This window comes from Choristoneura fumiferana, chromosome 24 (assembly GCF_025370935.1).
Source record: "Choristoneura fumiferana chromosome 24, NRCan_CFum_1, whole genome shotgun sequence".
Taxonomy (NCBI): Eukaryota; Metazoa; Arthropoda; class Insecta; order Lepidoptera; family Tortricidae; genus Choristoneura; species Choristoneura fumiferana.
This window is the reverse complement of record NC_133495.1, coordinates 15,139,589-15,160,595: the sequence shown is the minus strand read 5'-3', so window position 1 is coordinate 15,160,595 and position 21,007 is coordinate 15,139,589. Positions and strand designations below refer to the sequence as shown.

General features: G+C 39.9%; 1 pseudogene across 1 annotated transcript; it reads left to right on the top strand.

Moving 5' to 3' along the window:
• Positions 1-1,763: 1,763 nt before the first annotated feature.
• Positions 1,764-17,699, top strand: LOC141441435 (digestive cysteine proteinase 1-like; annotated as a pseudogene). The gene is made up of 10 exons (XR_012452796.1): positions 1,764-1,981; positions 3,015-3,130; positions 6,811-6,924; positions 9,895-10,097; positions 10,710-10,811; positions 11,055-11,181; positions 12,467-12,572; positions 13,457-13,546; positions 15,105-15,202; positions 16,118-17,699. The product of XR_012452796.1 is annotated as a digestive cysteine proteinase 1-like (transcript).
• The last annotated feature ends 3,308 nt before the right edge of the window (positions 17,700-21,007 follow it).

Genomic DNA, 21,007 nt, shown 5'->3' with positions numbered 1-21,007 from the left:
AATGGGCGAGTTTTTGGGATATTTTTTATTAAAATATCAAAAGAGGGTACAAAAGATTTTGCTAAGCTGAGAGGACGTGCGGTGTAGGCAAAAGCTGTTATCGACACTGACATTTGCATCGGCGGTAAGCAAAAGGCATACCGCGCCCCGGACTCGAACCCGCCCCCCGCGGGTCCCCTCGCTTTGACGTTGACAGCTACAATTAACAAAATTTAAATAAATAAAAAATGGTTGTTACGTCGCTCACACCTTTCTTAGTACGCGTCTACACCTATTAAGGAACTTATATTCTAAATTTCATGTTTCTACCCAGCGGTTAACTGTGCGTTGATCTATAAGTCAGTCAGTCAGGCAGTCAGTCAGTTTCTTCTTTTATATAATAAGGATGTAGTGTGGAAAGAAAGTCTATACAAATTGCTTAGTTAATGACAGATTCATATAAGTAGACAGATGACAAGCCTAGATTATTTCTCTTGGCCAATGAGCGCTGCGATAGATTTCAGACTTCCACCTAGTACTGCACCGACATGAGGGCTTCAAGTTTTTTGTCTCAGATGGACTATTGCGTGAGGTTTTTAAGTATGGCTTTCAAAGTCTGTTAACGGGACGTGAAAACGAAGTTTAGATTAAAATCATAAATACACCTTATGACCGTACCATAAAAATACGAGCATGCCAGTGTTGCATAGTCTTTTTGTTTCAAAAGGGAGGACAAAGGGTTCCGTGACAAACATCTCAAAACACAGACATTCAGCCCCGGATGCATGCCAAAAACCAGAAAAGAGACCAGCACTGGGAATCGAACCCAGGTCCTCAGCAATCCGTGCTGCGTGCTATAATCCCTACACCACTGCTGGACAGGAATCTAGACACGAATTTTTCCTATGCATACATATCTCAGGTTGCTTATTTCTACTATGCTTTTAAGCAGCAGCACTAAAGACAAGACAGAAAAAAAAGAACGAAAAGAAGAAGAAAGAGTGTGACGTCGGTCGACGAAACATAGATGTCGCTAGTGCTGCTGCTTAAGTAGCATAGTAGAAATAAGCAACCTGAGATATGTACGCATAGAAAAATTCGTGTCTAGATCCTGTCCAGCAGTGGTGTAGAGGTTATAGCACGCAGGACGGATTGCTGAGGACCTGGGTTCGATTCCCAGTGCTGGTCTCTTTTTCTGGTTTTTCTGTGCATCCATGTCTCAGTCTGTATTTTCGATAATAAATATATATTACAGTATAAAGTAGTAAGTAACTAAAGTAGTAAATAACTAAAACTAAACATCTTGATTATCGAAGTAGTTAGCCAAACGGACCTCACGATATGTACTTGTGCCAAGTAGCTTGTCACACAAACCCTCATTGAGATCGTTTTTTTAGGGTTCCGGAGCCACAATGGCAAAAACGGAACCCTTATAGTTCGTCAAGTCCGTCTGTCTGTCCGTCCGTCGTATGTCACAGGCATTTACTCGAAAACTACAACATGTATATCAATGAAATTTGGAGTACAGATGTCTTGTCAAAGCCGCTATATAGTTTTGTAGTTAAATTACAAAAATAAATATTTATAGGGGGCACTCATACATGTAACAGAAATAAAAAAAAAAAAATTTAACTCGCATCAACGTGTGCACATAGTTCGACAGTTCTTTTTGAAAAAATATTAAGGTTTCTCAAAAACTTTATTGATTAAGTGAAGATTTCCAGAAATAATCGCTCCCAAAGTAGCAAAAATGGTGTCCCCCCTCTACTATTTTTATTTCAATTTTTTTGAGGAGGTTTATGGGGCAGGTCTACGTCCAACAGTGGACGTACTGCGGCGGATATGTTGATGATTACTTTATTGCAGGCACGGAGAACATGCGGGACTCTGAGACATCAAAATGGCAGATGGTGAGCACGATAGGCGATAAAATAAACAAGTATACCATGTGGGTTAAATACAAGAAGGACTTGAGAGGCGACGCCCTGCCCATACCAGTCAGGTGAGATAGCACTAGTCGTTGAATGTAGTTATGATTATTCAAGATAGAGCATTATAAAATCAAGGTTTTCTGCTAAAGCAAAAAATAAGAAGTAGCAAATTAGCAGTTGGACTAAAGTAGCAAAGTAGCAAGTAGTCTAAGAAGCAATTGGTCTGAAATTCTTTTACTCAAAGTCGACGGAGCTACACTTTGCGGAGCTCCTATTCCGCGTGCCTGAGGCGCTTCGCAACTTTAATCTAACCTATATATTTTCAAGTTTCAACAAAAAAGGTTAGGACGGTCGCTTTTTAGACCTATTGCTACACAGACCAGACGCTGTATTGCCTAACGTTTCTAACGCTCGCGATCACAATCAAATGACAGTTTTTGTGCGAAACCTGTCATTTGATTGCGATCACGATACCAGAAACCCTTCTTAGATCGCTTGAGTTTAGACCAGCGGGTATTTAGACGAAGTGATTATTTATTTCGAGGGTCTCGAAAATGACTCGAAGGTTTTCGATGAAGTTTGGTATGTAGGGGTTTTCGGAGATGAACAATCGATCTAGCTTGATCTTATCTCTGAGAAAACATGAGTTTTCGACTCTACGGTCGCAGGGTTTTTTAATTGTTTTTTTTATGCTAGCTTTTTAAGCCTGCGACACAGAGTTTTCTAGTAACTCTCTAGTGCAACACGTGTTACATAGATTTTTTGTGTAACATTGCATCTCTTATTATCTGGTACTGCATATTATTTGATAAATTATCTTATCTCATCTTATCGGGACGACCTTTGGCCCATTTCACGAAGCCAGAACATACAATTTACAAGCGGCAGCCTCTTTTTAATGCATAGTGTTAAACAAAGACTACCGCTTGTAAATTGTAATTTGTAGCTTCGTGAAATAGGGCACTGGACGCATTCAGAAGCGACTGGCAAGACTTAGCTGCGGACAGGGGAAGTTGGGGATCCAAGGAGAGAGAGGGAGAGTCTTTGGCCAGTAGTGGAACAGACAATGGCTAAAAGATGTCATCTTCTCTTTCCGTTGTCCAGGTACGAAATGAAAGGCTTCAACTCCCTGCTGGGCTCGCACTACGACCACTATTATATCGACTACAACGACTACGACATCGAAGATATTGACCCCGACGTGTTCAAAGTCGACGCCGGTAAGACGCATCAAATTTGTAGTGAATAATCAGCATAGCTCGGACAGGTCATCGCAAAAACAGCAAATGGAAATGAAGTAGAACATGGGTAATCTCAACTCCGCGAAGTGATCTGACTCACTAGATCCAGCTCCGGTGTCGGTACCGAATCCGCTTATTGAATCCGACTCCTTTATTGACTCCGGTTCTTTCGAGCGATTATTAATTTATCTATGGCCGATGCGGCCCGGCTCGGTTCGGTAGGTACCAAGGTCAAGGTACTGAACTGAAGTACCGATTCGTTTCGTCCTTTTAATGTTGAAAAATTCTAAATTGTGTATTTTTTAAAGAACTATGACCTACTTAAGAACTACTAGTTTTCTGTTTGACTATTTGAAGCTTGAAAACAGTGTTAAATATGCGTCGCCCGCTTCGGTCATATTATATTGTGTTTTAATTCTATCTCATTTCTTACCGTACCGTACCGGCTCACTCAGCGCCCGACCAAACGTAATAAGATCCGATCCGATCCGATCCGAGCCGAGAGTGAAAGCGGAGCGAGTGAGTGTGACGGCGATCACGAGCCGCTCGATCCGGCCGGACTTGGTCGGAGTTAGTAACTCCGGAGTCGATAAGATTTGAAAGGAGTCATTAAGGGATTCGGATCCGCTTGAGGATCTGACTCTTTTGAATCTTCAGATCCGGATTTACCCATCTCTAAAATGAAGCTGTCATGTATGGTGGTAGTCTTAGTATTAGACATAGAGGGTATACGTATTTATTATCTAAAGAAAGAAAGAAAGAAAGAAAAAGTTTAATCGACAAACTTGTAGGTAGCATACATCAGGTACTTATAATTAATGTTTAATTAAGGTCTACTTAAAGCTAGCCGAAAGGGCTGGCAGCTCAGCAATGCTGAGGTACGGAACCACAGCGCTGATTTTCAGCTGCAGCCAAATAGGGAAAAAAAAAAAAATTAAAATATGTTATACATATAATAATATGTTGTACATTATGGCCGTCTGACGGAGATTCTGCAAAGGGATAAGTTAGCCTTTGACATGTTATGTATCTCATTATTTGACAATGGAATTATTTCTACTTCTTTATATAGGTATTTCACTTATTTCTAAATGTTTACATGATACATGGTGATACTATACAATTACAATATCGCCAATTAACTGACGCTTTAGCATATGATCCTTTAATTTTAGCTTAAAACTAGCAAAAGAGAGCGCAGTAGAGCGCAGTGGGGGCGGGAGATTGTTCCAGATTTTGGATGCGACGTATTTAAAACTTCCACGGAATGCATTTGTGTGGTGAGTATGAACGGCAAGACGACATAAACGAGTACAGGGAGACCAGGTGATTTTTTCTAAAGGTAGGGAGGTTTGCGGTGCTTAATAATACCGAAAAGCAGAGTACTGAGATGAATATAACGTCGTGAGGACATATTTAAAATCTTAGCACGATTTATATATGGTGATACATGTGCTCTAGAAGGAATGTTGAAACAAACCTTGCACATGCATTTTGTACTCTTTGTATTAAAGCTTTAGTTTTAGAAAGAAGACGTGGACCATAAACAGTATCAGCATAATTAAATTTAGATAAGATAAGAGATTCGACTAATTTGATGCGCAATTCAGTAGTAAGATAGTCCCGCACTCTGTACAGCACCTTCAAACGATAGCGGATGTAATCGTAATATAACATTAGACCTATTTTAGTTGTATATAACATGATTTGGTCAAATTGGCATTCGAGAAGAGTGATCTATTATTTATTTGTATCTAATAATGAAAATTATGTTGTGAAACATAAATATTTTTTCTAGTCGACGTTTCTTTGTAGATTTGTCGGTAAATCTTGACATGCGATTAAAACTGTGTCATATTTGCGTTACAAGGAAGGCTATCGTTTTTTGTCTTTCTAGATGGCGCCACTGTTGCGTGAGGTTTTAAGTGTGGCTTTTAAAGTCTGTTATTACGGGCGTGAAAACAAGTTTAGATTAAAATCATATTTAATACACCTTAGAAACCGTACATTAAAATATCGAGCAACCACAGTGTGCGTAGTCCCGTTTGTTCGGAAAAAGGGAGGACAAAAGCTTCCGAAAGACAAAACTGTCTCCAAACATTCATTACCCCGTAACGCATAATGCCATAATTAATTTCATGTACTTAATGCAAATATTTACTAAATTATTCTAATTCTAAATAAACCCGCGTAGGTCACCCAAAACTATGAGATTTGACATTTCGGAGACCTCACGCTACACTAGCGCCTCTAGCGGCGAATTCATACGCGATAGCCCTCATTGCAGTGTTTCGTGGTTAACATACGCGTATTTTCAAAATGGCTCTCTATGAAAGTATAAAGTAGTCGCACCTGTCAGAGTACTTTTGGTTATTTCTAAATATTTTAAGATTGTGAATTTGGAAACGGTTAATAAGTGGATTGTGGTCAATTTTGGGTTACCGTTATAAATGTAATTTTTTTATTTGTTAACAAAAAAATTACAGCATTACAGTTGAAACACCAATGCGCTGTAAAATTCAAATTATACAAAAAAAATAGGTACACAAAAATTCATATAATATACACAAAATTACATAATAAACACAAAAATTACATTTAAATAAATTACATTTATAATAATAATAATATAATAATTCATTTATTCATCAGATAACATAATTGATCCAGCTTTGTTAGTACCGTTAAATAATAAAATACTTATTGACTATGTTAATAAGTTATACAAAACAAAACAACATATTTACCGCCTAGCAGTCATGACAGCCTGATAGTGCCTCATAAAAGGGAGTGTACCTGGCCGCCACAGTGCTCATGATGGGGTTGGGGCTGGCCCGCACCCTGCAAAGCAGAGTGACAAGTCTTTTTCGCATATATTGCGAAGAAGTCGTCAGTACGAGCCGTTTAAAAAAACGAATTAGGGTTTTTTGAAAGTCGTCTTCGTCGCTACCCTAAAACGATGGAACACCACACCCTCTGGCCAGAAGTCGGAGCGCTGGAACATCTGCTGGTGCTTGACAGGCACTTGGAGTCTTAATGAGCTGAAATTATATTATTATTATTATTATTATGGAAAATATACTGAAATAATACTTTACATAATACTCTATTAATCTTGTTCTAATACCGTGTTGCGATTGTTTTGCGATGACAGGTCCGAGCTATGATAATCAGTTTCCATCGGGATAATTTGGAACACATGGCTACTTCCGAATGCTTCCGACGCGTCTATGAATATTGTATTCATAAGTGCCACGTTTGTATTAATCAATTTTTTGACGACCAGATTGCCTAGTGGTTAGAGAACCTGACTACGAGGCTTGAGGTCCCGGGTTCAATTCCCGTGTCGGGGCAGATATTTGTATGAAAAAAAACGAATGTTTGTTCTCGGGTCTTGGGTGTTTAATATGTATTTAAGTATGTATCTATCTATATAATTATATTTATCCGTTGCTTAGTACCAATAACACAAGCTTTGCTAAGCTTACTTTGGGACTAGGTCAATTGGTGTGAATTGTCCCGTGATATTTTTATATTAAAAAATAAAAAATAGGGTGCTTTTTTTATTAGCTACAAATGTAACACTTTAACACTCGTGGCGCTACTTATATCTTGTACGGTCGAGATGGTGATAATGATTATTGTAAAATGTGTGTCAGGCATGCAGTGCACGAGTTTCCCGGGCCGGGCGCGCGGCACTTCGCTACCTTCAACCCTATGAAGGAGTTCATGCACCCCGTGCACGACGCGCATGTGCACGACGAGTTTGACAGGTAAACTGCATTTTCATCTCTCCTGTTCGAAAAGTTTCATTTTCATGGGTAGATAGTCGGGTGGAAAATTACGTTTTTATCTCTAGGGTGGAAAGTATTTTTTTTTTAATTTTTCGACTAGCCCCGGAGTCGAAGATAGTTGAGTTACGTCAATGACACTTTTTTTTCACGTTTCGGCATGGCCATCAGGATGCACTTTGTGGCCAAGGAGCTTATATACAACACCGGAGGTTGGACGCCGACATCCGTTTGTTTGAAACAAGAAATGTGATCTTTATTACGTCACGAACATATTCCATCTCTTTCTTCGCTTTGGTTTAGACAGAGTTGGAAGTCATTCGTGAAATGTGAAAGAAAGAGATGGAATATATAAATAAGTAATAATGGTCGTTCGGTGTTCAACCTACAGTTTTGTATATAAGCCGACCAAGGGGTCGTGACCAACTCGATTTTTTTTTAGTCGGCCGTGGCAAATGCCAGTCGAATGTTATTATTCTCTTTTTTTGTAGTATTTTACTTTCCTCACAGTCGAATTGAAAAGTAGAATGTCTACTCGGGTGAAATTACCCATTTCCCTTGAACCATTGTCGAGCGCCAGAAATATCTCGGGTGCAATGGGTCACTTTCCACCTTGGTTATCAAACTACTATTTTAACACACTGTTCGTAAGCAGTGTCGTAACATGCATTCTAACTCGGTTGCACCCCCTAAAGAAAACTCGAGGGTTTTTTTACAAGCTTTTATTTAGTTTCACCTGTCCCGTTGTCTGTCTGTCTGTTTGTAATCAAATCTTGCAAGTTAAATTTGACCAACTTCCAGTAGTCAGATTGACTTGAAATTTGGAATACTTATGTAAATCGAGTGACAACACAATAATCTAGTAGTGACATCCTGGTAGTCCGGCCAGGATCGTCTCCGCAGGACGAATTCTTCAACGATTAATAGCATCGACTTGAAATTTGGTATGCAAATGTAGTTTGGGTGATAATGCAAGTACAGTGTAAAATTGGGTGCCCGATATGAGAGATCGGTTGGTTTCTGGACAATGGAACAGTGAAAAACAAACTTAAAACCTTATTTATATTGATGCGCGATACTAGCGCCACCACATTTTGTGCTTTATTTGTAACTTATGAGGTTCATGAATGTCAACGGGCATCGATCATTTTTATTAATTAGCAAGCTATCTAGTTCAGCAGAATGAACTATAGATGGCGCTGTATCGAATATACAGTCAACAAACACTATGGTCAGCAAAATAAGCTTGTATTAAAAATGAAATTTCTATGGTTAGGTTATTGCGTATATCGCCTAAGGACGTAATGAGTTGTCGGGGTACAGTCGCAGCAATATTTCCGAGCGGCCAAGGTGATCAAAAATATCGAAACGTGAACTCTAATACCAATAATGGAGTGCATGTGCCGATATCTTTGACCACCTTGCACATACTATACCTGCTGAGCGGCAACAAAATCAGGCCCTCAAATTTATGAAAGAATGGGTAATTTTGTATGTAGAGTGGGACAAATTTTGTGCCGCCGAGTTTATTTTACTCACAAAGGTGATGAAAAACATTGTATGTCTAAGGCAGTTGTCTCACCGCCAGCGTGGAAGCGATTGCTATCGACTATTTTCTCGCTCAAGAAACGAACAAAAGATATAAGATCCTATGTGAGTAAAAGACACATATATTAATAGTTGATCGCTGGCTGTTACACTGTCGGCGAGAACTCGCTCTTTCATCTTTGACAAGAGCTATAAAAACTCGCTGAGCTATAGATTCTCGCTCAGCGATGTCAGCTTGGCGGCGCGCCCGCGCACGAGCGAGTCGAGTGGAGCGAGTAATCGCCCGTCGCACGCGAACACTCGCTTACAGCCGAGCGACAAACTGCAACTCGCTTCTCGCCTCGCCCACTAGTTTTCTAGTTACTCGCTCTACTCGCTTCTCGCTCATCGTCGGCGGTGGACAAGTGCCTTAAAGGACGGTACTGGAATTACGAACATCGACTCATTACTCAATAGGACATAACTTAGGACCAGGAGTGTTGCGGATATTCGCATCCGCATCCGCACAGCGGAGCATCCGCTTTAAATTTAACAACCACATCAACATCCGCATCCGCATAAAATCAATTCGGAGCTAATGCGGATCTGCATCGTAGAAGGTGAAATTATATAAAAGAAATCGCAAATGTGCATTTTTTGCGGGTGTTTTGCTACGCGTGATTAAAACAAAGGTACCGCCGACACAGTGGATTTTTACCCGACTGACCGAAGGAGGGTTATGTTTTAATTTATAAAAATAACTTAAAAGCAATACTTCATGGTTTTTATGTAACAAATCTTACATCCGCATCCACATTCGCGGATGTCAAAAATTCTGCATCCGTAACATCCCTGCTTAGGACTTCTAATAGACTCTCGTTCGTAAGACTGCGTTCCACCAAAGATGTGCGAGGATGTGTTGCGAGTTTGCGAGAAATCTGTTTTTCATGAACCAATAGAAACGCTTCGTTTACCCATCCTCGCTCTGCTCAGCTGTTTCAGAGCTGTCGAAAGTCAAAGTCAAAAATATCTGTATTCAATTTAGGCCAAAACAAGCACTTAGTGAACAGTGATCCCAAAATTCTATATTGCTCTCGTGTCTAACATTTTTTAATGCGCAAGTGGTCTCCACGTGGTTTCGGGAAATTTTCTATCAAGTTGCAAAAACTACAATTACCGTACAACGTCACTCTCAAAGAGAGTTTACCTTGACACTGGCGAAATTGTCCTATTAATTAGGGCAGAAAAGCCATATTTTAAAAGAGAAGAAGAAAACAAGCACTTATGAATGTCAAAAAAAAAACTACCACCGGTTCGGCAAAACCTCTGTTGAGAAGAATCCGGCTAGAAACTATATTTTTTAAAACAGATTTACGATTTACTGTAAGTAAATAATTTTCAAACACCTTGTATACTTTCGTCCAGATTCAAGAACAAGCACGGCAAGCAGTACGCCTCCGAAGTGGAACACGAGAAGCGTCTGAACGTGTTCCGTCAGAACCTCCGCTTCGTGCACTCGACGAACCGCGCGCGCCGCGGCTTCACCACCGCCGTCAACCACTTGGCCGACCGCACTGAGGACGAGATCGCCGCGCTCAGGGGCCGCCGGTACTCGGGGCCCAACCGCGGTCAGTGGGGACAGGGGGGAGGGGTTGACGGGGACAGGGGGGGGGAGGGTTGACGGGGACGGGGGGACAGGGAGAGGGCAGGGACAAGGACAGGGAGAGGCGGAAGGAGAGGGGGAAGGGAAGGGGTAGGGAGAGGGACAGGGATATGGTCAGGGACAGGGAGAGCGGCAGGGACAGGACGGAGAGAGGTAGGGACAAGGACAGAGAGAGGGAGAGAGACAGTGACAGGGACAGAAGAGGGACATTGACAGTGACATGTACAGGGGGAGGGAGAGCGGGAAGGAAAGGGGTAGGGAGAGGGGCAGGGATATGGTCAGGGACAGGGAGAGGGCATGGACAGGACGGAGAGAGACCAGTGACAGGGACATAGACAGGGACAGAAGAGGGACAGCGACAGTGACATGTACAGGGGAGGGAGAGGCGGTAAGAGAGGGGGAAGGGAAGGGGTAGGGAGAGGGACAGGGCAGGGACCGGGACAGGGAGAGGGGCAAGGCAACATTCTACATTACACATGCTGTATGACAACTAGATGGCGCGACATCTATACGCGGTACGTGTTAGTACGTCAGTACCACATATAGATACTTATTTAAGAAATGATATTTGTTGCAGGATTGCCATTCCCATACGGAGAAGCCGAGTTAGAAGAAATGAGCACCAAGCTGCCGCCTGAATACGACTGGAGACTCTTCGGGGCCGTCACTCCCGTCAAAGGTAATCATTTTAATTAAAATATTTCTAATACAAACTTGTTTGTTCACTGTTCTTTTTGTTCCGTAGCAAGTGTTAAATCGATTCCTATTGAACTTTGTTGGAACTGTTGAATGTTCCCATAAAGTTAATGGCTTGCTATTAATGCTGGCTATTAATTAAGAGTTAGTATTAATATAACTTTTAGACAGACAGCCAGGTAATAAATAAGGTGGTCTCATTGCTGAAGGTGTGTCGTGTTCGCAGACCAGTCTGTGTGCGGTTCGTGCTGGTCGTTCGGCACGGTGGGCGCGGTGGAGGGCGCGCTGTTCCTGCACAACGGACAGCATCTGGTGCGGCTCAGCCAGCAGGCGCTCGTGGACTGCTCCTGGGGGTGAGACTGACACTCTGACACTGATAGCCCAAGGCTCGCACGCCTTGCTTCTATTATAACCAGAGTCCGGAATTCTCGTAGCCATTATGAGCTGTCATAGGGACTTCTCATTTATCGACTACCGATTATGTACATTTTATCGATGCATTACAGAACCAACATATTAAAGAAGATTAAAAATGAAACAGGCGGCGTTATCGCCAAAGAGCGATCTTTTTAATAAAAACCCCTGAGTAGTTGAAAATATTAAATAGAGATTTGCAATGAATAAAATGAAAAAATATAAGGTAACAATTTCACATTAAATCGCTTCAGTTCAGTGTTATAACATTTGTCAATTTCATGTTCAATACGTTAGGTTCGATAGCAATTCTTGATGCAATTTCTTTCGAAAAATGTTTAAAAAAGCATAAGAAATCCACATTATTCTTAATAATAATTGTTTACCTCTACTTTTAATCTTCGCATAATGCATCGATAAAATGTACATGATCGGTAGTCGATAAATGATAAGGCCCTATGACAGCTCAAAATGGCTACGAGAATTCCGGACTCTGATTATAACAAGTGTTTACTCGCGGCTTTGGACGCGTAAATCATAACATCCAATATTTTTTACACTGAAAGAAAGAAAGAAAGAAAATACATTTATACACAACACAAGACACAACAATAGTATTAAGTGCAAATGGACAACACAAAGGTATGTGTCATTGCGGTTGTGAATCGGACACTGGCTCAGCATAATGCTGAAGCGTTAATAGTAAACATCCCAGCGCTGATTTTCAGCCAGCACCTAATAAATATAGCTATGTCACTTTGGGATAGTTTAGCATTATAATGGTGAAAGATTTTTTGAAATCGGTCCGGTAGTTTTTAAGTTTATTCGTAACAAACATCCAAAAATACAAATTTTTCCTCTCTATAATATTAAGTACAGATTTACATTTTTATTTATTTATTTATATAACTATGAAAAACAAAATGAATAATTGTTTATTTCCCTTATTAACTAGTCTACAATTACCTTTAGTGGTAGGGACTTCCTTTTAGGTGAGTGAACCTGTGCTAGGATGCCCCGACTATAAACCATTGAAAATTTACAGGAGATTAAATAGGCAGCTAGCGTAGGCCCTGGGGATCAGTACAAAATTCGAAAACCGTCCCTTTCACTCTTGTATCGAATAACATAAGCGTCAGCGGGACAGCAAGATACGGAATTCGAATTTTGCACTTCGTAGTGGGCCTGAAGTGACAGTGTGTTAATTCTGCATGGTGTTACCAGTTTCGGCAACAACGGCTGCGACGGCGGCGAGGACTACCGCGCGTACCAGTGGATCATGAAGCACGGCCTGCCTACTGAGGAGGACTACGGGGGCTATTTGGGACAGGTCCGTATAATGTTATTCGGAACAAGAAATAGAAGATCGGTTCAGGAAAAAAGAAAACGGACGAGTCCCGCTGACATTAATATACTAGAACTGTACGCACGCACGCACGCACGCACGCACACACGCACACACACACGCACACGCACACACACACACGCACACACATCACGCCTGTGTTCCCAAAACTGGGGTAGGCAGAGCACGCGAAACGTTACCGCTTCGGAGCCACTTTTAGCAATTTTAAGTTTAAAGTACTGTTATGTAATAGTAAAGCTTCCTGAGATCTACTATACATAATGAAAAAAAATCAAAGCTATATGTACAGTCAGCAACAAAGTTATGAATACAGCCAAAGTGCCTAAAATATGTATACAAGAGTTTATTGCTTGAACATTAAGGTCGTGTATACATATTTTTGTCATTTTGGCTGCGGACTGTATCTAATTATTTTCGAAATAAAGTCAAACTGACGTGGTGTAAAACGATAGAGAAACAAAATAATTTTTACTTTGTTCCCTTGTTATAGCTCTCTTATTCCCTTAAACTTATTGTGTACATTCTATTGCACATTAGGCCGCATGAGGATAGATGATACCAATTTGAACAGCCATTTAAATAGTAACGTTCAAAAATTCTTACCTAATGGGTCCCGACTGTTGAACTTTAAGTTAGCTACTCAACAAACTTCTAGCCCACTAGACTTGTTTTCTTCTTTATAGTATTTTTCAAGGCTTTCGGTTTTTTATTTTTTTAAATTTATTTACAAAATTTGCTCAATACAAATCCGAGACTTTACTGAACTCTTCGAAACAGCATCCCGTGTCTTGTCCAATCGCGCCAAACTATATATTTAAGTCGGCTAATTGGGTGTATGTGTTCCGCAGGACGGCTACTGCCACATCGACAACGTGACATTGGTGACCTCAATCAAAGGCTGGGTCAATGTCACCACTAACAACGAGAACGCTCTCAGGGTCGGTATACAATCTATCTCTATTATAGCCCTTATAGCGCCCGCAGTGGCGTAGCTAGGTAACCTAGGGCCCTGGGGCAAATAAAAAAATGGGGCCCACTGCTATCAAAACTGGTAAGGTTTTTTGAATTAAAATCATTATATATACAAATACTTTAAAAATGCTAAGCAACTTTATCATCAGCTATAAAGCAGAATTTCGAGGGCCCCCTGAGCTTGAGGGCCCCGGGGCACTGCCCCGCCTAGCCCCTTGGTAGCTACGCCACTAAGCGCCCGTCTTCGGACATAGGTCTCCTCTCTACTTTTCCAGTCTTGCCTAGCCACTGCCACTCGCATCCAGTTTACGCCAGCTGGTTGCCGGATATCGTCTGTCCATTTTTTTGGTGGTCGTCCTCTACCGCGGGTGTTAGCACGGGGTCTCCACTCTCCTCGCCCAACGACTGTGGTCCATTCAAGCCATATGTCCTGCCCATCTCCACTTTCTGCGTTCTATTTCTGTTATTACGTCATTCACTATTGTTTAAAAGGAGTCAGACAACCTTGAAAAACTGATTGTGTTAGGCAAGATAGAGAGGAAAAGGAGTCGCTTTAATGTGATTGTGATATTTAGCTATAAGATAAAATTTATTAATTATATAAAAGCTGCCCTCTTGTATAAATATTGCTGTGCCCAACAGGGTCCATGATGATCACATAATCTCTTTGTAACATCTGTAACCATACATTGTGGAAAAGCAATAAAATATTGAGTATTGAGTATTGAGTATTGAAAAAAGTAAAAACCAAAAGGGCGGTTGCCAACCCGATGTTTGGATCAAATTAAGGCGATCATGGGACTCACTTTGCCTGCTCTGAAACAGGCCGAGGACAGAGTGGTGTGGAAGCAGTTTGCCAACGTCTCCGTAAAGGTTTATCAAGACGGGCACGACCTTCAGAAATTAAGAAAACGACAAAAAACAAGATTTAATTTATAATACAGACTTTTTTTAGCTGACTGTACTTGTTTTGTCATCTAACACACATGTGTATGTGTGCCACATTTCAAGTCAATCCGATCACTGGAAAAGTCAAAATGAACTTGCAAGATATGATCCAAAAACGGGAGGATACTCGGTTCATGATTCCGAGCTGGTAAAACAGGGTCTTCAGATGTGTCCTCAAACTATTGTAAGGATGTATTTGTTTTGTTACGAATTTTTCGTAATAATGTTCTTAACAAAATGGACACATCCATACAATAGTTTGGGGACATCTGGAGTCCCTGTTTTTACAGCTCAGAATCATGGACTGAGTCTACCTCCCAAATTTTGTTGAAATCGTAGAGATAAACTCAGGGTACAACGGTAGATAGAAATACCCATATGGTACAAACAAACAAAACTACTTATAAAAAGTTAAGTGAGGAAACCTTTACGAACTTGCGAAGTAATTTAATGGTGTGTGTGAAGTTGCTAATTGCATTGGGCTAAGAACTACGGCCCAGGATCTCTCATCCGGAGAGTAGGCGTGTGCCCAGCATTGGGACGTATTTTTGTAAATATTTTAATGTTTGCTTTTAGCTGGCGCTATTCAAGCACGGACCTATATCTGTGGCCATCGACGCGTCGCAGAAGACGTTCAGTTTCTATTCCCACGGGGTCTACTATGAACCTAAATGGTAATGATATTACTTATTTTTTTTATTGGAAAATAAACAGCTTAGATAACACAGTTGAATATAAATATAACTTAGAAAGAAAGAAAGAAAGAAAGAAAAACTACTTAGCTGATACATAAGCCAAAGCAATTTCCACTTATAAGGAAATAACATTTTTCGTTGCTCGCGCGAATGTGTGTGTGTGTGTGTGTGTGTTGTTGTTTTGAGTTGTTTTTTGTTTGTTATCTTATTATCGTTCATCATCATCATCATCATGTCAGCCGAAAGACGTCCACTGCTGGACATAGGCCTCCCCCAAGCCTAAGCCTTATTATCGTTACAAATAAATAAAATAGAAGTGTCTGTACTGTAACTAAATAATTATAAAATAACAGCTTTTACTAATTGCATAAAGTATATGCGTCACTAATAAAATAACAAAGCAGTAGTTTTAGAATAGTTCCATAATATGACACAATGATACAAGTAGTGATACTATGTCGCTCACTAGTACCGATCAGTTCACTCACGAAGGCGCGCCCCTCCACAGCTAATTAATAATTATCAATGTGCACGAGTAAACCTCGTACTTACACGTTGTGTTTATCTCAGTGTGCGTGACTGACGGTACGCTTGCGACTGAGGACACGTTCGAGCTACGCACACATAGACTTGTCGTACGGATACGTTTAAAACTATAATTATAAAATGTGGAGGGGCGCGCCTTCGTGAGTGAATAGATCTGTATCGTACGATAGCTTCGAAGATGCTTGTCTCTGTTCCAATGCAATCTGCTTCGAAATATAAAGTATTAAAAACAAAAACCTCATTTTGGTCATCCGACTTAACAGTAAAAAATGTAAGTAAGTCAGAACCCATTCAGAAAGTCTCTCAAGTCTCTCAAGTCTCCCGGTAACAGCAATATTTTATTTCCAGCAAAAACAAGGTGGACGAATTGGACCACGCCGTGCTAGCCGTGGGCTACGGGACCCTCAACGGACACCCGTACTGGCTCGTCAAGAACTCCTGGTCCAACATGTGGGGAAATGACGGCTACGTGCTTATGTCCTCGCGTGACAACAACTGCGGCGTCGAGACTGCCCCCACTTACGTTCTTATTTAACTCTGGGATAATATATTGATTTAAAAAAAAACATAGGTAAACGTACGAGAGCTCGTCACTGTCCTAGTTGGCATCTTTAATCTTGTCATTAGCAGAGTCGGGAATTTTCACGGCATTTTTGATCTGTCATAGTGACTTCTCACTTATCGATTCAAACCTAAATGATATCGATAATGATATTATAAAAGGGATTCGATTTGTAGCATTCGAACATGGCGGATGTAGACGATATCTAATTTTGGTATTTCTGCTTCTTTGGCTAGTTGAAGTATAATTTTGATAGTGTTTTATGCGGCGATTAACCTTAACAGTGAACAGTGATCACAAAATTCTATATTGCTCTCGTGTCTGACATTTTTTAATGCGCAAGTGGTCTCCGCGTGGTTTCTGGAATTTTGCTATCAAGTTGCAAAAACTACAATCACCGTACAACGTGAATAAGAAGAATATATTTATCTTTAATTTAACTGACATTGGCCCAAGCCTTATGGCCGCCATTAAGAGGAATAAATAAAGATATTATAAAAAATTGAAATAATAATCGTAATGTCTTTTATAAAGATACTTATTAGCACTACAACAGACATTGAACATGAAATTTAATTATTAAATAAGAAATTGTTAGCTCATTGTTTTCATTGCATAATCCATATTTATGTCTATTTCACATTTTCGACTGCTCAAAAGTTAATTGGAAGAGCTCGCTCTTCAACGATAAAACCGTGTATTGTTGACCTGTACTTTTAATCTTTTTGAACATATTCTGTATCGATATTGAATATTGGAAGTCGATAAGTGAGAAGTCACTATGACAGATGAAAAATGGCGCGAAAATTCCGGGCTCTGGTCATTAGTAGTATCGATGACAGCGGGGTGTCGTCTATTGGGCATTGGCGCGTCGAGCATTCGGACGGACGTTTACCTTATCTGCTGTGCTTTTCACTGAACATAGTGCGACAAAGATGTTAATAAATAAACATTCGTACCCTCGGTAGAGTAACGGCGTAATTCCACTTTTTGTAAATTAAAATTTTCGATTTTAAACGATCATGCTACAAGGGCATATAAGCTAATAATAAAGATGATATAAAGCGCCTTTGTACAAACGTCACCCAATGTCATGATCTGTGCCGCACTGTAGCATATTTATTAGAATTATGTTTTGTCTCTCTTTTATAATAAGTTAGAAACTGAAAGTGATCTGCTGGGAAAGGCACTAATGTAGAAACCAATGTAATGCAATTTGTTATAGGTTTTCTGCAGATCTGCTGGGAAAGGCACTAATGTAGAAAACCAATGTAATGCAATTTGTTATAGGTTTTCTGCAAAGTTTTAGTTTTAAGCTTAAGTTTGATTGTAGTGTAAGATTTTAAATAAAGTTTCGGTTAAAATTGCTGTTTTATTTTCTATGGACGTGAAATTAATAAAAAATCGTGGTAACAGGTTAAAACTTAAAACTAGTTTAATCAACTATTCAAATGTTCTGAATTATTTTTAAAACATTTACTTGCATAATACGATGACCATTTGTCGAAATATCTGAACACGCTTCTACGCCTTTTGCAATAGTCGTGTTCACATTATTTTTGATCAAATTTTTGCTCACTTCTTTATGAACTCGACTGTACAGTCTAACGCTAAACCGCTGAGCCAACAGACTGATATCAACTGACTGATATGATATATACCGGGTGTGGCTTGTAATACGAACAAAAAATTAAAACAGATAGTCCTCGTCAAACTGAACAACATTAGTTCAGCGACTTTTAAAAATAATGGGTTTTTTGAATTTTCCTTTTTCGTACAAATTAAATACTGCTATCAATTTACGCCATCCTAGAACCCAACTGACGTCGGTGACAGGCGACGCTACAAACATCAAGCATTTTGCTTTACATTGCTTCTTCGAATAAACTTAAGTGTAATAAAAATGAAAAAACTAATTATTTTTAAAAGTCGCTGAACTAATGTGCAGTTTGAGGAGTATGATCTATGTTTTAATTATTTGCTCATAATACAGGCCACACCCGGTATATGCTATATATGTATAACTTATACTTTCAAACCATTATATTTATGTATGTAAGTATCAGTGGCGTCGCGTTAGACAATTCTGTGGTAAACCAGAAGCAAAGATCGCTTACATCTTTCATAAATTATGTATGTCTGGTTGTTTTATTTTGTAAATATTTGGCAAGCCGGTGGTAATAGGATTCTATTGACGCTTCGCCACTGGTAAGTATGTATGTAAACTATTTATTGTACAAAAGAAAAGAAACAAAACAAAATTGACAGACTAATAATAATTCAAAACACGTGTTTTCCCAGTGATGGACTAAGCTATCTATCTAGATTATTATTCGCGCCCAAATAGCCCAAAGCATTCGTCAAAATCGTTAAACCTATTATGATTGGATTTTTGGAGTCTGTATTTTTTTATTTCAACTCCAAATTTGTTACATTGTTAAACTGAGACATGGACGCATAGAAAACCAGAAAAAGAAACCAGCGCTGGGAATTGAAGGTCCTCAGAAATCCGTGCTGCGTGCTATAACCCCTACACCACCGCTGGACAGGAGTCTCACAAATTTCTCCTATGCACACATAACTCAGGTTGCTTTTTTCTACTGCGCTACTAAAATTGATAGCAAGAAAAATCGTGCAAGTACGAATGTGTTTTTCATTAACCAATAGAAACGCTTCATTTACTTACCTTATTCTCGCACAGCGCATCTTACTGGAGACAGCTGAGCGGAGCGAGGCGATAAATGAAACGTTTCCATTGGTTCATGAAAAACACATTCTTCGCAACACCATGCTCGCACATTTCTGGTGCAAGGGCGTTTTCAACCACCCCCCTCCCTACCCTTACCCTTACCCTACCCCTTACCTTACCCTTTCTTTTTTTTTAATTTTGAAAAAAAATGGTTTTTCCTACTCAGAATCAAGAGCACAATCGATTTCGATCGTTAAAAAAATGTCCCCATTTTTTCATACAAAATTGTATGAGTCAGTTTTGTCACAAGTCTAAACTGCAGGGCTACTCCGAAACTCGAAGTTCGTGTCGTGCGGTCCCTCTCCCTCTCGTATCAAACAGTGTAAGTGTCAGAGGGACCGCACGACACGAACTTCGAGTTTCGAGTTTCGGAGTAGCCCAACTGGGCTTTAGAGCCCTTTCCGAGTTTCCGTGATCGGGCAAGCTCATCACACACAAACTACTATTGATGATATAAATGCCGATGACACTAATTTGATATGGTATGCTTTGCAACTTGCTATCTGCATTGGTGAACTGAGCTGTAACAGCAAACAGCGAAAGCAGAAAACCAAATAAATGTTTGAAAAACAAGTATACTGTATCGGTATAGGTAGTGCCACCAGAGTTGAGGTCACGCACCAAGAAAATGTCGTGTAATGACGGCAGGATTTTGACATTTACTCATTCCTTTTTTTCATTCTCATTTTGTGCAATCTGTTCTTTTTGTAGCTGTGTGTGTAATCATTTACTTCAACTCTCGTGGCACTACCTATAATATAGCCCTAGGGTACCTTTTCTCGAATGCTGTTTTCACTCGAAGGAGGAGGGAAGGGGAGGGAAGGAGGGTTATGATTTTCCAGCGTATGTATGTTGGACGTAGAACCTGTATGACGATTCTCAACATTTTTTTAACAATGTGTTTGACGCAAAAGTAAATTGTTCATTTATTTCCGTGTAAATATTTGGAATTCGATAGATTAGAATAGAGCAATTAAAAATACATTCTTTCGTTTCGCTTACGCAACAGGTTTTTGGAGTTCCTTAGGAGGCATATTTAATGAAATCAACTCGGATAACTCACGTCTTAAATCGAGCTTAGCTCGACATGTTTCGGGCCAATTTGTAGCCCTTCATCCAGGAGCAACGCGAGGGAGGTTAATAGATAGTTAAGAACTCATCAGTTGCTGTATTCTCAGATGTATGTATGTGTTTTTTGTTATTTACTAAGCCGTGTATGTGTTGTGGAAATAAAGTTTTTTATCAATCTATCTATCTTGTGGAAACTGTTGCCCAAGCCTCTTTTCTGGAGAGATGAGCAAATTGTAATAACTATTAATGTGAGGATTTTTAAAGGAAGTTAAGGAATGAAAAGTTTTCTCATGCTGAAAAATATTATTATGCGCAGAATGGAATAACTGGAGAAGTTTAAATTACTGTATCATATAAAATATTCTCAATTAATTTTAAAATACCTTTGTATAAATCTGAAATTAAATTTCTGTCATATGGAATTGGTTTCAAAACATTTAAGTATCGTCAAAATCATCATCATTCCAGCCTATATATTCGTACTCACCACTGGGTACAGGCCTTAGTTCCCACGCGGCCAGTGCGGATTGGGAACTTCACACAGTATGTGCAGATTTCCTTACGGTGTTCGCCTTCACCGTAAAGCTCGTAGTATTTCAAATGTAATTTCGCACATGAATTTCAAAAAACTGAGGCTTTGGTTTTTTTCCTGCTGCTCTGCTTTATCGTCAAAATGGAGTACCTAAGTAACAACTATTTATCATTGTTTATTTTTTAAACGGATCTTCGTGCCACTCACCCTTGCCTTGGTCTACACGTGTATTACACCTTTAGGTATAGGACTAACACATATATATGACACTCAACACGGGTTCAACCTCCTTCAACCATGTTTCCGTTTCGTCGTTCTCGGTCT